Source organism: Taudactylus pleione, unplaced genomic scaffold (genome assembly GCF_031769625.1).
Source record: "Taudactylus pleione unplaced genomic scaffold, aTauple2 ptg000519l, whole genome shotgun sequence".
Taxonomy (NCBI): Eukaryota; Metazoa; Chordata; class Amphibia; order Anura; family Myobatrachidae; genus Taudactylus; species Taudactylus pleione.
Genome location: NW_028284921.1, coordinates 2,132,672 through 2,147,740, shown reverse-complemented (window position 1 = coordinate 2,147,740; position 15,069 = coordinate 2,132,672).

The window sequence follows — 15,069 nt, the reverse complement described above, 5'->3', positions numbered from 1 at the left end:
TCTCAATCCATACTTGCGGATCTTCCGGTTCAAGATGGAGTCTCTTCAGTCGGTAATTGCAGGCTTGGAGGAGGGCAAGTTCATGGTATCTCTAGATATCAAGGACACCTACCTGCACATTCCCATTTGCCCCCTCACCAGGCTTTCCTGAGATTCGCAGTTTATCTTCGGCCCCACGGGTATTCACAAAGGTTATGGCTGTGATGATGAGTCTCCTTCGGAAACAAGGAATCACTATTATTCTGTACCTGGACGGACCTACTCCTGAAGGCGAATTCCAAGGATCTACTATTACAGGACATCGCCGTGACGCACAACCTCCTCATTCGTCATGGATGGATTCTGAATTTTCCCAAATCGCATCTGCAACCGACACAGAGATTGCAGTTTCTAGGAATGATCATGGACACCGTGTCTCGACGGGTGTTCCTTCCCCAGGACAAGATAACTTCCATTCAGGAGATGGTGAGGTTGGTCCTTCGACATCGGCAGGTTTCGGTTCATGCATGTATCCGACTTCTGGGGAAGATGGTGGCAGCCTTCGAGGCTGTTCAGTACGGTCGTTTTCACTCCAGGCCTTTTCAGCTAGATCTACTATCACAATGGTCAGGATCCCACCTGTTTCTTCACAAGAGAGTCCGGTTACAACCCAAGACTCGGATTTCCCTACTGTGGTGGCTAAACTCAGTTCACCTTACGGGGAGTGTGATTGGACGCTTCTTACCATGGATGCAAGTCTAAGAGGCTGGGGGGCAGTAATTCTAGAGCATCACTTCCAGGGACGCTTGACAGCACAGGAAACGAGTCTTCCAATCAACATATTGGAATTAAGAGCAGTTTTCTATGCCTTACGGACAGCAGCTCACTCTCTGAGGGGCCAAGCAGTCAGGGTCCAGTCCGACAATGCCACAGCAGTGGCATACATAAACAAACAAGGAGGCACCAGAAGCCATGAAGGAAGTCAGCAGGATTCTGATCTGGGCGGAAAGCTACGCAAGGTCGATTTTCGGCAATCTTCATTCCGGGCATCGAAAATTGGGAGGCAGATTACCTCAGTCGTCAGGATATACATCCAGGAGAATGGGCTCTACATCCACAGGTGTTTCAACAGCTGGTCCAATGATGGGGTCTTCCGCAGGTCGACCTCATGGCATCCAGGCAGAACCATCAACTGCCCCTTTACTGCTCTCGAACAAGGGATCCACAAGCGGTGGCTGTGGATGCACTGTCAACACCATGGCGGTTCCAATTCATTTATCTATTTCCTCCATTTCCCCTTCTCCCTCGAATCCTTCAACGCATCAAGAGGGAACAGGCCAAGGTCCTGCTGATAGCTCGGTACTCCAACATTAAGCTCCTGTTGGTAGACAATCCTTGGCCCTTACCACTCAGAGAGGATCTGCTCCTTCAGGGTCCTTTACTCTATCCAAACTTAAAGCAGCTACGTTTGACGGCATGGTTGTTGAAAGGGCCATCTTAAGCCGTAAAGGGATACCTTCCAAGGTGATTCCTACGATGCTTAGAGCCAGGAAGGAAGTTACTTCCAAGCATTACCATCGTATTTGGAAGGCATATGTAACCTGGTGCGAACGTAGAGTTCTGCCTTCTACGGAGTTCAGTCTTCCCAGATTTCTGCTTTTTCTGCAAGCAGGTCTCTCAGCAGGCCTTCGGTTGGGTTCTCTGAAGGTACAAATTTCAGCACTCTGTTTTCTTCCAAAAGAAATTGGCCTTATTACCAGACGTGCAGACTTTTCTGCAGGGTGTGGTTAGATTACAACCACCCTTTGTTCCTCCTACAGCTCCATGGGACTTGGACTTCGTCCTGTCTTTCTTGCAGTCTTCGCTGTTAGAGCCTTTGGAGTCAGTGGAATTAAAGTATCTTTCATGGAAGGTGATACTTCTGCTGGCTCTAGCTTCCACCAGGAGTGTGTCGGAGCTGGGAGCTTTATCATGTCGTCCACCATATTTGATATTTCATGAGGATAGAGCTGAGCTGCGCACCAGAATGGATTTTCTGCCTAAGGTGGTTTCGGCCTTCCACATCAATCAACCTATTGTGGTTCCGGTTCTTCCACAGGATTCTCCTTCTTGTAGATCCTTGGATGTGGTTAGAGCTCTTCGCATATATGTAGACAGGACGGCAGCCGTTCGCAAGACAGATACTCTCTTTGTTTTGTATGATGCTGCTCGTCCGGGTTGGCCAGCTTCCAAACAGACACTGGCTCAATGGATTCGTCTGACCATACGACAGGCGTATATGGCCTCGTCTAGGGAACCTCCATCTTCCATTACCGCACATTCCACTCGTTCAGTGGGTGCCTCGTGGGCGGCTGCTCGAGGCGTTTCTATGGAATCTCTATGCCGGGCAGCTACTTGGTTGGGCCGGCATACTTTTGTTCGGTTTTACAGATTTGACACCTTTGCGACTTCTGCAGCGCAATTTGGTCGGTCTGTTTTGCAGGGTTCTCAGCACTTCCCACCCGTGATGGGAGCTCTGGGACGTCCCCACTGTCTTGAAGTCCTCCAGTGTCCCCTAGTGGATGAAGGAGAAAACAGGATTTTGGTACTTACCGATAAATCCCTTTCTCCGATTCCACAGGGGACACTGGACGCCCACCCTGCGCTGTTCTTCCTGCCACACCTGTTATGCCTGTTGGCGACATGTTTGTTTAGGGTGATGTTATGAATGTTAGAGACATGTTTGTCGTCTCTTGTTTCATTCTATGTTACTTTCTTTTCACCTTTCAGTTGTTATGTGTACTTTCGCCTCCTCCTCTTCTGTCAATCTTTTTTCTCTGCTCCCCGCGGGCACGGTTCTAATACTGGCCTATAGGTGGGTATAGAAGGGAGGAGCTAGTCACACTTCATTTAAATTTAAAGTGCCAGTTCCACTCAGCACCGTCTATACCCCACTGTCTTGAAGTCATCCAGTGTCCCCTGTGGAATCGGAGAAAGGGATTTATCGGTAAGTACCAAAATCCTGTTATTCCATATGTGACACTATTCATGTTTACTGTTAATTACTAGTATTCTTGTCAAGTTGGAGTTGGGGGAATATTGATTTAGTATGCCAATATAACATATTGTCTTGTCTTAGGAATATAGACCTTGAATTCTAGTATACAAAAATGTGGTTGAAGGTTAGGTTTAGAGTCCATTTTAATAAAAAATGTGGAGATCCTAATACTAATGTGGAATTGGTTATTCATTATAGCCACATAATTTATTTATACAGAATTTGAGGGTCTTTGAAGATTTTCAGGTACTAATATGGGATTGCCATTTATTTATGATCACATATATAAATATAAAAAATATCTTTCTTGCCATGTTGGTCTATGTACATCTACCTCTGATACATTTTTAATGACATTAAAATATATATATATATATATATATATATATATATATATATATATACACATACAGTATGTCTGTGAAGATTTGGCATACTGAGATATGTCACTATCTAGAATTTTAATCAGGTTCTCTGATATATTCAAAGTCTGTTTATATTCATAGAGTGATGACATGATCTGTTTTGGTTAAATTTATCTATAAATTTTCCTATAAATTTATCTGTATATTTTTAAATAAACAAATATATCTGTTTATTTTTAAATGTATATGTTTTTTATTATATACATATTTAGTTTTTATTTATGCTGCACAGAGACATGCATTCTACTGGTCGGCCATTCATTTTACATCTGCACTAGTTCTGACTGTCTGTGGAATAGCAGCTAAATTTTCAGTATCACACAAGTAAATTGGAGTCCCACTAAGGATATATCAAAAGCTGGTCAAAGCTGGATTTAATACACTTGCAGAAGTGAAACTATGAGGGGAATTCAATTACAGGCGAAAAGCCATATTCACCTGTTTTTTTTGTGAACAATTCGCCTAAAAAAAAATTCGCCAAATTCAATTCCAGGACAATTTCGCCTAAGTGGAAACAATTCTCCAAAAATGATTCTCCAATCAATAGCTGGTGAAAAGAAATGCAAAATCTTTATTTTGGGGTGCAACCATGGGGAAACAACTCAGACCCCTTGGGACAGCCCCCCAAAGGACAAATACGCCAAAAAAACAAACTAAAACCTAAGAACACCCCAAAAAAGGCATATCTTTTTGGGGTGTAAATTTAAAAAGTGGGGGGATAAACATTAAAAGTAGCGAAAAAGACTTCTTGGGGGTCCACTAGTATGGGTCAGGTGTTTTTGGGATTGCAGGTGCATGCAGCAGGTGGATTTTTCACGTTTTTTAAAAGTTCACTTTAGAGACATAAAAACATGCTTGCACCCATTTTCAAGCACCCCAAATTTGACAGGAATTCTTATTTTCACCAAAAACTACAGCTTTATGCCATTCTTCACCACTTTTACAAAAACGCTAATAGCAAGCAATTTACACAACTTAAGTACACAAAATAGCTTTATTAGGGCTATTAGTACACATCTATACTGATTCCCTGTTAGTGCATCTTTTTCTGGGGTACAGACTGATTTCCCCAATTCTTTCAATACTTTTCACCTGTTCCGTATTCGCCTGTTTCCGTGTTCGCCTGTTTTGCAATTGAATTAGGCGAAAAGTGGGGACGAGCACGGAATAAATTCGCCTCTGAAACAGGCGAATGAAGCGAACAGTCGGACAGGCGAAAACTTCGCCCCTAATTGAATATGGCTCATTGTCTTATGCATATGCTACATTTTAACTTTTTATTTTTCAAAATAGCCTGACATTAAAGAAACAGCACAAATTGTATGAGATTGGAGCATACAGCTGGTGCTCCTTATACACAATTCTTGATGAGACTGTGGATTGTTCATCTGAGATTCTCATTTATCATTTGTGTTTGTCTCTAACAATATTCATGCATGCAGATCATATATGTTATTAAGTTGTTCATTAATTGTCCATTTTGCTATTAATTTCATCTGGTATTTCTTTAGTTACATATAGGGGAATTCAATATGGAGCGAAAACTCAGTTTTTGCGTTAATATCGCACCTATGATGTCATTATCGCTGGTTTTAGTTTTACACTGTATTCAATTTCAAAGACTTTTCACAGGTTCGAAAAGTCTTTGAAAAAAAACTGGGATAACTTTTCACCACTGAATAGGTGGCAAAAAAAAGTGCAGAATTGGGGTTTAGGGGTGCAGGCTTAAAAAAAATAGCCTGCACCCCTGGGAATGACCCCTGGGACCTGGCGAAGTGGGATTTGTGATAAACTACGAAATTTTCCTGGAAAAAATTGTAGGACCCCCCTAAAGTTGTAAAAACATGGGGGATCACTATGGGTACCCCCGTTTTAGCCTGCAAATGAAAGTCGAGGATTTAAATAGCCGCAGCAGGTGTTTTTTTCCCGACATTGAAGAAGTGATGCAGAAGAGCACTTAGGTTATTTTTTTCGTTTTTTTAAGTGGTCCCATCAAATTTGGGGTACATGAAAATGGGTACTAGCATATTTTTATGTCCCTAAAGTAAGTTTTTAAAAATTCTGCAACTATGCACCTGCCGCTAATAGACTATTCTAGAATACACCTGCCGCATACTTGCAGAATAGCCCTGAACCTATTTCCTTATTTTTAAACACTTTTTTCCCATTTTTTTTTTCCACCCCAATTTTTAAATGAATTTTTTGGGGTGTCCCTATTTTTTTTTTTTTTTTTGTGACAAAGTTCTTTTTAAAATGTCATTCCCAGGGGTGCAGGCTATTTTTTTTAAGCCTGCACCCCTAAACCCCAATTCTGCACTTTTTTTCGACACCTATTCAATGGTGAAAAGTTATCACCGTTTTTTATCAAAGACTTTTCAAAACTGCGATAAATCCTTGAAATTGAATACGGTGTAAAACTAAAACCTGCGATAATGACGTCACAAGTGCGATATTAACGCAAAAACGATGTTATCGCTCCCATATTGAATACCCCTATTAGTATAATAATATGTTTTTTACACTTATCTTAAGTTGATGTGTGTCTCTTGGGTCCGGGATAGGCATTCTGCCGCTATCCTTTACTATATTTTCTTAACGCGGACTTAGAGTGTTGGAGGACCCCAACAAGAGCTGATGGCCATGATTTAGCTGCATAGAGATGGGCTCCCTAATATCTTTTCCTTTGAAATAGAATGGTTTAACACTGATGATTGCTTTGACATCTGTAATATAGAGCTGCAGTCAGATAGCATCATGTTGCTGTGGAAATCAAGTAACTAAATTGGATATAAAGTTCTCGTGGAATTAGTAATGAATAATACACAAGTGCAATAAGGTGCTGGACAAAAACAGCTGATTGTAATTACCGGCACAGCAGTATTTATAGAGGCTGCCGCAATCGAACTACACACTTCTTGAGAAAGCCGCCAATGGGCCTGAGAGGTGGAGAAATGCATAGAAAAAAGTGCCAACCTGTGGAAAGGCTTTGGTGAAATATGGGTTGATGTGTGACCAAGTGGTTCCCTGGTCCGATGAAGCACTATTTCCAGTATTTACTCCACACTAGTGCATGACCGACAGCCGGCTTCAGAGCACCGCTATGTGATGGACTGGTAATATGAGCAGTATTCTGAATTAATAATACCTAAGTGCAAATAATCTATAAGTGACACCACATGGAAACAAGACTCTGGACAGTAAATTTTGTGCATGTATGCCACTTGTCTCTACCTCTCCTTGCCACCCATGCCTAATGACCCACAGTGTCTGCTATAGAAAGCTGGAATACTTAACAACTAAAACTGGATAATATTTTTGGCTTAGCAAACACAGTGCATTGTTTACAAGCTTGACTTCATTTACCATGCCTGCGTAAGTTTTTAAACACAGGGACAAAGCTGTTACAATTATAAAATTGGAACTTGAGAATTGTTTTCCTTTTTTTATACTAAGCGGCAACATCTCCGCAAAGGATACATTTTTTGATACCACTAACATTGTAACTTTACTCTGCAATTGCTGGTTGTTAATGTTTATGACACAGTTTTAGTAAAGTATTTTTTCCTGTGCTTATTTGCTAATTGATGCGGTTTATCTATTCCTAGAATTCTATTTGCAGATTTTTATTTCTGGGAAAATTACTGAATAAGGTTGCATTAGTACCATTGCACTCTGATTATTAATGGGGGGTGTAGTCGACATCCTGGTGGTCGGGATGTCGGCATTTCGAATCCCGGCTCCAGAATCCCAACCGCTGACATCCCATGGTAATTATTAGGGTTAGGTTTAGGTACAAGGAAAAGGGTAAGGGTTAGGCTGTAGGGGTTAGGGTTAGGCTGCAGAAGGGGAGGTCAAGGTAGGCTGCGGGAAAGATGGGTTAGGGGGAGGGTTAGGGTTAAGATAATTATGAAATTCTGTGGTGATTCTGACTGTTGGGATGCCGTTGTCGATATCCTGACCGCCGGGATCCCGTACCCAACCCGGCAGTAGGATATAGGTAATACACAGCGGTGGTGATACAGTGTTAACTGGAGTCTCTATATGGTACGCTTTAGAAGGGACATTCAAGGGCACGTCCGTTAGTTACTGACGCTGAGAAGAAAGACACTGCAGGATTCGATGCATGCGCAATTGGCAGGGCAGAGGTCATGCCTACAGCATCTGCTCTGGGTCCTAGTGCTTGGCAGCTTTAACAGAGAATAGAGAGCGCCCTCTCCTAATATCCCCCTCGCTCAAGGCTGTTTCTTGTTACACAATAATAATAATAATAACATATTGGACATCGCACCTGTACACAAGGGTGTTATGTAAAACCTAACAAAATACTTCAAAATTTCAAATGTATCCTAGTCCCCATCTTTAAAGAAAGGCATGTAGTACAGGAGCAATACAGAAAGTAAAGACTGTTTGCGTATTCCCACCACGCAGGTCATTCACCCTCCCCAAATGATGGTTTAGCGATCTCCCTCACCTGTTTTCTAAGTGTTCTCTGAGTGGCATGCTGTTATAGTTGTTTTTTACAATGTTGTGCATTGTTTAAATGAATCCTACAATATAAAATCCCTCTGACTGGGAGGTGAGTAGTGTTATTCGATTCTTGAATGCGCATAGAGCGTGACCTGCCAAAATTTATTGTCAATTAAAGGTGTATGGTGATGTGAGAAAGTGGTGTGGAATGTTCAATAATGGATGAACACAATCTGCATGACGAAAATCGACCGAGACGCCCATCACTTGTCACAGTTTTGGGTGGGAGACTTTCAATCATCCATCCTATAATCCAAGTGATTTTCACAATTTCACTATGCTCAAAAAGTTCCTGGATGGAAAATGTTTTGGAAGTGATGATGAGTTGAAGCTTGCAATCAACAACTGGTTCAATGGATTGGAGGCAGCCAAGTACAACAAGGAGATGCTAAAGGCTCCCACACACGGTGGTGCGATTTTTTTTACACGAAATTGGTCGTTTTCAATAGATTGGAATGACCAATCCTGTAAAAAGTGCCATTTGTGGGGATGATGACAATGCTGATGCGTGCCCACGCCGTCGTAAATCGACGTCGCTGATTAATTGAACCTGCAGGAAGATATCAACCTATCGTTCAGGATTTGGCACACATCATTCTGTGGGCCTGATTCAGACCATTTGCAAGGCTGCGTTCGCATGTACCCTGCCAATGTTTGCAATCTGCGCATGCGTACAAGACTCAGTGCACGAACTAGTCCATGCGATCGGGAAGCGTTTGCAGCCTGTACACAGAAGCACCACAAGCATGAGTGACAGGATGAGCCATTTGTGGGTGGTGACAGGGTGGTCAATGGTAACGGGGGTGTGGTGGTGCGACCACAGGCGTGTCTGTGCATTGGAACGCCATTTCAGGGGCGTGCATAATTAATATGCATCATCAGCATACACGTCACATGGCTGAATTACATAGAGCAGCACTCAAAATGCTTGCGGTAGGGTATGGTCAGCCATAAGTGGTGCGTATGGGTCCGATGTTACTCGATGTTACCGATTGTTTAAAACACTTCCTGGAGATGATGTATGTTACTAAGGGACAGTGGTCGTCTTGTGTCAGGCTGGTGGGCATCTAAATACATACCGCGATCGCACGGCAAGACACAGTGGGCGTGCTAATGTCTTGTCAGTAATCACGGGATTTGCATACTTTGGCTGCTGACGGCTGCATGCAAATGCAGCCTAGCGAACGGGTCTGAATCAGGCCCTGTGTGTGTGCATGATGAACGATGCGATGTACGATGGTCGATTTGTCATCACTGCTCCTGGCCACTCCCTTCCTCCTTTTGTGCCAGACGACGGAAAGAGCTGCAGCGTGGATCGTCTGGTGAGATTTGGCTTGTTGAATATAGTGAGTATATATTGCCTGTATTCCACTGCACCAGCAATGTACCCACTGTACCACCAATGCAATCCCCCCCCCTGCACCACCAATATACCCCACTGGGCCCCCACTGTGTATTAACCCCTGCACCACAAATTTACACCACTGGGCCCCCACTGTGTATTAACCCCTGCACCACCAATGTACCTCACTGTTTATTAACCACTGCATCACCAATATACACCACTGGGTCCCCATTGTACTTAACCTGTATGGTAGGATTGCTGGTACCTGTAGTTCTACTGTTAGACAATGAGATTACTTCTATTTTTACACCACACTTTACATAATCAAACCGGTGCCCAGGGGTGCTGGGGATAGCCCCAGGCTATCAGCCCAGGCCTGAGGTGCCCTGGAGAAGGGCACCCCTTTATTGGGGATCCCCAGCCTTGGGTCTAATGCTTTGGCTGGGAGACCCAGTGAAAGGATTCCCCTGGCTGTGGCTTTACACCCCTGATAGAAAGAGTCAGGTGCCGGCTATGGCAAATACAGGGAAACCCCTACCTATATTGTCCCTTGTATTTCCAAAACCAGGACCAGATTTCTGAGCCCAGTGCTGGTTGTGCAAAATACAGGGGACTAATACATCTTTTATACTCTATATTTTCACAACTCTGAAAAGTCCGGGGCTGGTTGTGCTTTTAGAGGGGGATTCCACATAATTTTTTTGTAATTTAACACTTTACAAGCATTTTACACGCAGATGCATGAATGGATCTCACTGATCTATGCATGCATCTGTGTCATTCCTACCTGCTCATGCTAAAATCGAAAGCATGAAGCAGGTCTCTTCATTTGGGGATTTGAAGTTCGATTTGGTGTTTGATTTCAAATCGATTATTAGCAAATAAGGCATTTGTGCGTTGGTCTATGTAAAAGGTCCGATGTTTTTCCGATGTTCAATTTTGAGTGAAATTCAGTATTATGTTTGATTTGACATTCGATTTTGCCTTTAGTAAAAATCTCCAAATGCAAAATCACATGAAAATCGAATGTCAAATCAAACTAGAATCAAAATCGAACATTAGTAAATATATCCCAAAGTCTTCTTTGGCTGTTTCTGTAAGAGTCATATACTCTGCCTCGGTAGTGGATAAGGCAATGGTTGGCTGTTTCCTGCTTGCGCAATTGCGCTTTCAAAAGCAAATAATTATCCATTGTAGGAACGCCTGTCATCTTTATCTGTTCCTCAATCGGCATCACAGAACTCCAAAGTTTTTGTTTTCACAGGTTTCAGCTTTTAGGAGCTTGTATCTGAGGATGCGTTTGACGGCTGTCCAGTGTTCTCTTACTTGGTTGTTTGCAAATTGGCTTACATGGCTGACAGCATGGGGGATGTCTGGTCTTGTACTAACACTGCATACATTAAAGTTCCAATGGTACTTTGGTAAGGAACTTTCCTCATTTCTTCAATTTCTGCCTCTGATGTTGTACACATACCTTTGAGACTTTCACACTTTTGTTGATTGGTGTGCTGACTCGCTTGGCATTGGTCACTCCAAACTTGTTGAGCATCGCCTCAATGTAGCCTTGTTGGTCTATAGTAACAGTCCCAGCTTTTAGGTTTTGTATAATCCTCATACCCAGCAATTGATGCACCGGTCCAAGGTGTTTGAGTTTGAAATGGTCACTTAGTAACAACTTGACTTCAACTATATGGTTCGCTTGTCCGGCGAGAAGATTGTCTACATAGACAAGAATGATGAATAAGCTTTACTCTCTCCATTTGTAATATAAATACTGGTCAGTGTTTGAATAAGGTTCATCACTAGCTGTACACTGTTTGGCTTGATGTACCAGCAGTGGCCCCTCTGTTTTAGCCCATACAATGATTTCTTCAGAAGACATATGTTTCCTCCTGGGAATGTATCTGCATTATAATGCGCCAGTGGCTACATGTAAGTTTCTTCCACTAGCTCACCATTCAGGTAGTCAAAGTCTAGTTGGTGTAGTAGCAAATAATACACAGTAGAAATAGCAATGACCATTTGTAAGCTACTGTACCTTGCAACCGGCAAGAAGATCTCCCTGTAGTCAATTCTTGGCAACAAGCCAGACCTTGTAATGAGCAACACTTCCATCAGTATTGATGGTCTTGCAGAAGACCCATTTGGTTTTCACTGTTTATGGTCACTCAAGCCTGTCCACAATGATCCATGTGTCATTGTCATTTAAAGCTGTAAAATCTTTATCTATGGCTGATTTCCACTCTTACCAGTTGCTGCTTGACTTTGCTTCTTCTATAGTTTGAGGTTCCCAACAAGGTTTGCAAATTCCGCGCTGTAAGCTTTAGAAGGGTTTCCTTTGTAGCTCCTCATAGAGGTCCTGCTCTGTGGGTGAACACTTGTATCTGTGGTTTCAATCTCTGAAGGTCTTCCAGCTATGGGTATGTCTAGTCAACACAAGGTTTTGTGGTGTTACAATATTCTGCTTGTCTGATTGAAGTGGTCTTGTGTAACACTGTCTCTTGACTTTAGAAGTTTTTATTGTTAAAGTCCTATAATTTTTATCCCTTGCTTTGTTGACAGTATCCCAGCATGATACTCGAGATGGACTTTGAAAGGTTTTTATTGTTAATGTCCTATAATTTGTATCCTTTGCTTTGTTGACAGTATCCCAGCATGATACACCAGATGGACTTTGGATCTAGTTTGCACCTCTTTTCTTTAGGGATATGGGCATATGCTTTGCACCCAAAGACTGATATTTGGCCTTTCCCCAAACCTGGTATGACAATATGTATGATGGAAATCAAACACTGCACATCAGCTAGGTATACCACCTCCACTACGACAGAGATTTGCAATGTGGTCAGAATCAACAGGGTGATGACAGGTGCACATTAGAGAGTAACCCTGAATAAAAGAATGCTACACTCTGCTAAACTGTACAGGAGCATGACTCAAATGCATGCTGCAAGATAAAATCGTAAGTGGTTTAAGATTAAGAAAAGAGATGTCCTTGATTGGCCCACTCCTCACTCCTTACCCCAAATCTCACAGAAAATTTATGTCAAAACCTCAAATCTGCTGTCCATCATCTCTCCATTGTCAACCTGGCCCTGAGCAGCTGTTGCCCCAGCCCGGTGTTCAAGTTAATAGACAACAATCAAATAGACTGGTAGCTGCGATAGCTGTCCGAAGCGACACAATTATTACCAAGAGATATTAACATTTGTTAAATGATGACCTTTCAGCTGTTTCATTTTAATTACTTAATAGTTTTTTATTATTTTTTTAGGGGGGTTTCGGAGGTACTGAGAAGACGAATGTGTGACTTACAAATAAAAATTCCAGGAAAGAGGCATGGTGACTCATTACATTTTCAAGGCACTGTATATACCCAGTGTGGTCAATTTTTATTCTTGTTTATAAGTATTGAAGAAAAACAAAAAACATTAATACAAAACTTTATTAGCCACATAGCACTCAAACGCCATAGTAAACAATATCAGCAGAGTACGTAAAAACTCTTTGAACTTGTCAGCATTAACTTTTGATATTGATAAAAACCTCAGCAAACAAATCTCTGTAAACGTGCCCAAAAAATGAGCAGAAATTACATTAAGCGCTTTCATTTTCTCACCATCAATAAAGCCTGCATGCAACTGCCCAGCAGAGAAACACAGCAATTTAATTTGTCTTGAAATATTATTCAACATACAAAGCAAATGCTGTGAAAAAGGGCAACACCAAATTGCAAGTAAAGCTGTTGTTTACCTCAATCACACTAGAGAGCCCCCTGATATTTCCAATTTCACACCGTCAAATGTATCATTTTTGCTTATTTAAGCACAATGCTCCAGAAATATGGATCCCTGGACTTGCCTTGCCTGGTAGTGGTACGGATAATTTACTGCTCTGATCCAATTTTACAATCAGTGGGGACCCGTAAATCGCTGCATAAAAGAAAAGTCGAATGAGGTCCTTTTTCTTTAGTGTCAGCAGCCTGTGATTATTATGTTTATTAGATTTCGCTGAATGGGCTTCACATTTTCTCAGAAATGCAGGAGAGTTATATTTCCCCTGGAGTCTAGCATTAGCATTTCTATGCCTCAATTGTTGAATAGAAAACAACAATAAATGTTTCAGTTTACGATAAAATTGGAATTTTTTTTTCTCCAAAAGATCATTTGCGGGACACATGGTGTATTCTTGGGTCAATTCAGTAGAAACGAACCAAACTGGTCAACGATATCGGTCTTCTTATGGAGGCTTAACTAACATTAGATCCAGCCTTAAATTAATCATGGAAGTGAGGGGGGTATCATCTTCATTACTTCCGTTGGTTTTGTGCTTGGAAATTTTTATTACCATGGTCAAAAATTTATACCATTATACGAGTGGAGGTTCGGAACACAAGGAAGAGAGGTTGTTTTGGCTACTATACATTCTAAAATGACCTTCACAGGAATAAAGGGTTTATTCATCAATCAGCGGGTTTCTGGTGAATAGTAAATTTACCCCCTCAGTGTAAAAAGCTCATTCTCAGAGGTTTGCAGTAGTGTGAGGAACCTCAGTGACTTCACAGTGGTGACAACTGGTAGGGCAGGGCTCTACATTTCACATAATAATGTAATAGAACCAATGTGCACAGATGCTGCTACTTTCAGAAAAAGACCTACAGTATAAGGGGTATATTTACTAGAGTGCGGGTTTTTAGAAGTGGAGATGTTGCCCATAGCAACTATCAGATTCTACTTAACATTTATCTAGCACTTGCTGGAAGCCAATAGCTAGAATCTGATTGGTTGCTATGGGCAACATCTCCACTTCTAAAAACCTACACTTTAGTAAATATACCCCTCCATATGTGTTTTATAAAAAAAAAAGTTCTGTTGTACCAAATTATTATTACAAAAGGTAACACAGTGGTAACAGTCAGCACACATGAAATACTACATAGTGATTAGGCACATACTAGATAAAGCTCAAATCATGTGTCCTGCATAAGATACCAAAATGACTCAAGATATTTCAAACATTCAGTTGTTTTTCCTCCAGCTTCCTAGTTAAGTGCGTGGGACACACAGCTTTAGCTGGAAACTTTCAACTAATTTATATGCCCCCCAACTTCTCACACTCCTGTGCCCCAAAAAACATTTGTTAGTTTTTCACTGGAAGAAAGGGGTTTGCTGTTATATCTGTACTCTGCTATATCTGTTACTGCTGTAGTATAAATTTATATCCAGTGCTTAGCTAGAATTGCTCTAGCGATGAAATTGCATGTAGAAACTTCTTGTAATTTCAGTCACCATTTCCTAACAATTTTCACAAAAAACAGGCTATGACTCAGTGGTTCCCAAACTGTGCGCCGCTGCACCCTGGGGTGCCTCGGGAGACTTGCAGGGGTGCCTCAGGTTGGTGGTCCAGCACCAAATCAAGTTCTTTATGGTCAATGTAATTTAAATATGTGCACAAACAGAAGCGCAAACCTGTCCACCACTATATAACCAAACCTAAGGATGACAGGTAAACGCAATTTACTTCACTTTACTACTTAATTTTTTTCTGAATTTCTCAATAACAAACTTTTGGATTAGGGGTGCCATGAAAACAATGCTGATGCACTAGGGTGCCGTGATTCAAAAAAGTTTGGGAACCACTGGGCTATGTCAATCTATTCACTATTGAGCTTGTTGGTTTGAACCTATCAATAACTTGTGTTTTAAAGTAAAAAGTACTAAAAAAAATGTCAAAAGTATTAAATTCATATAATTTTG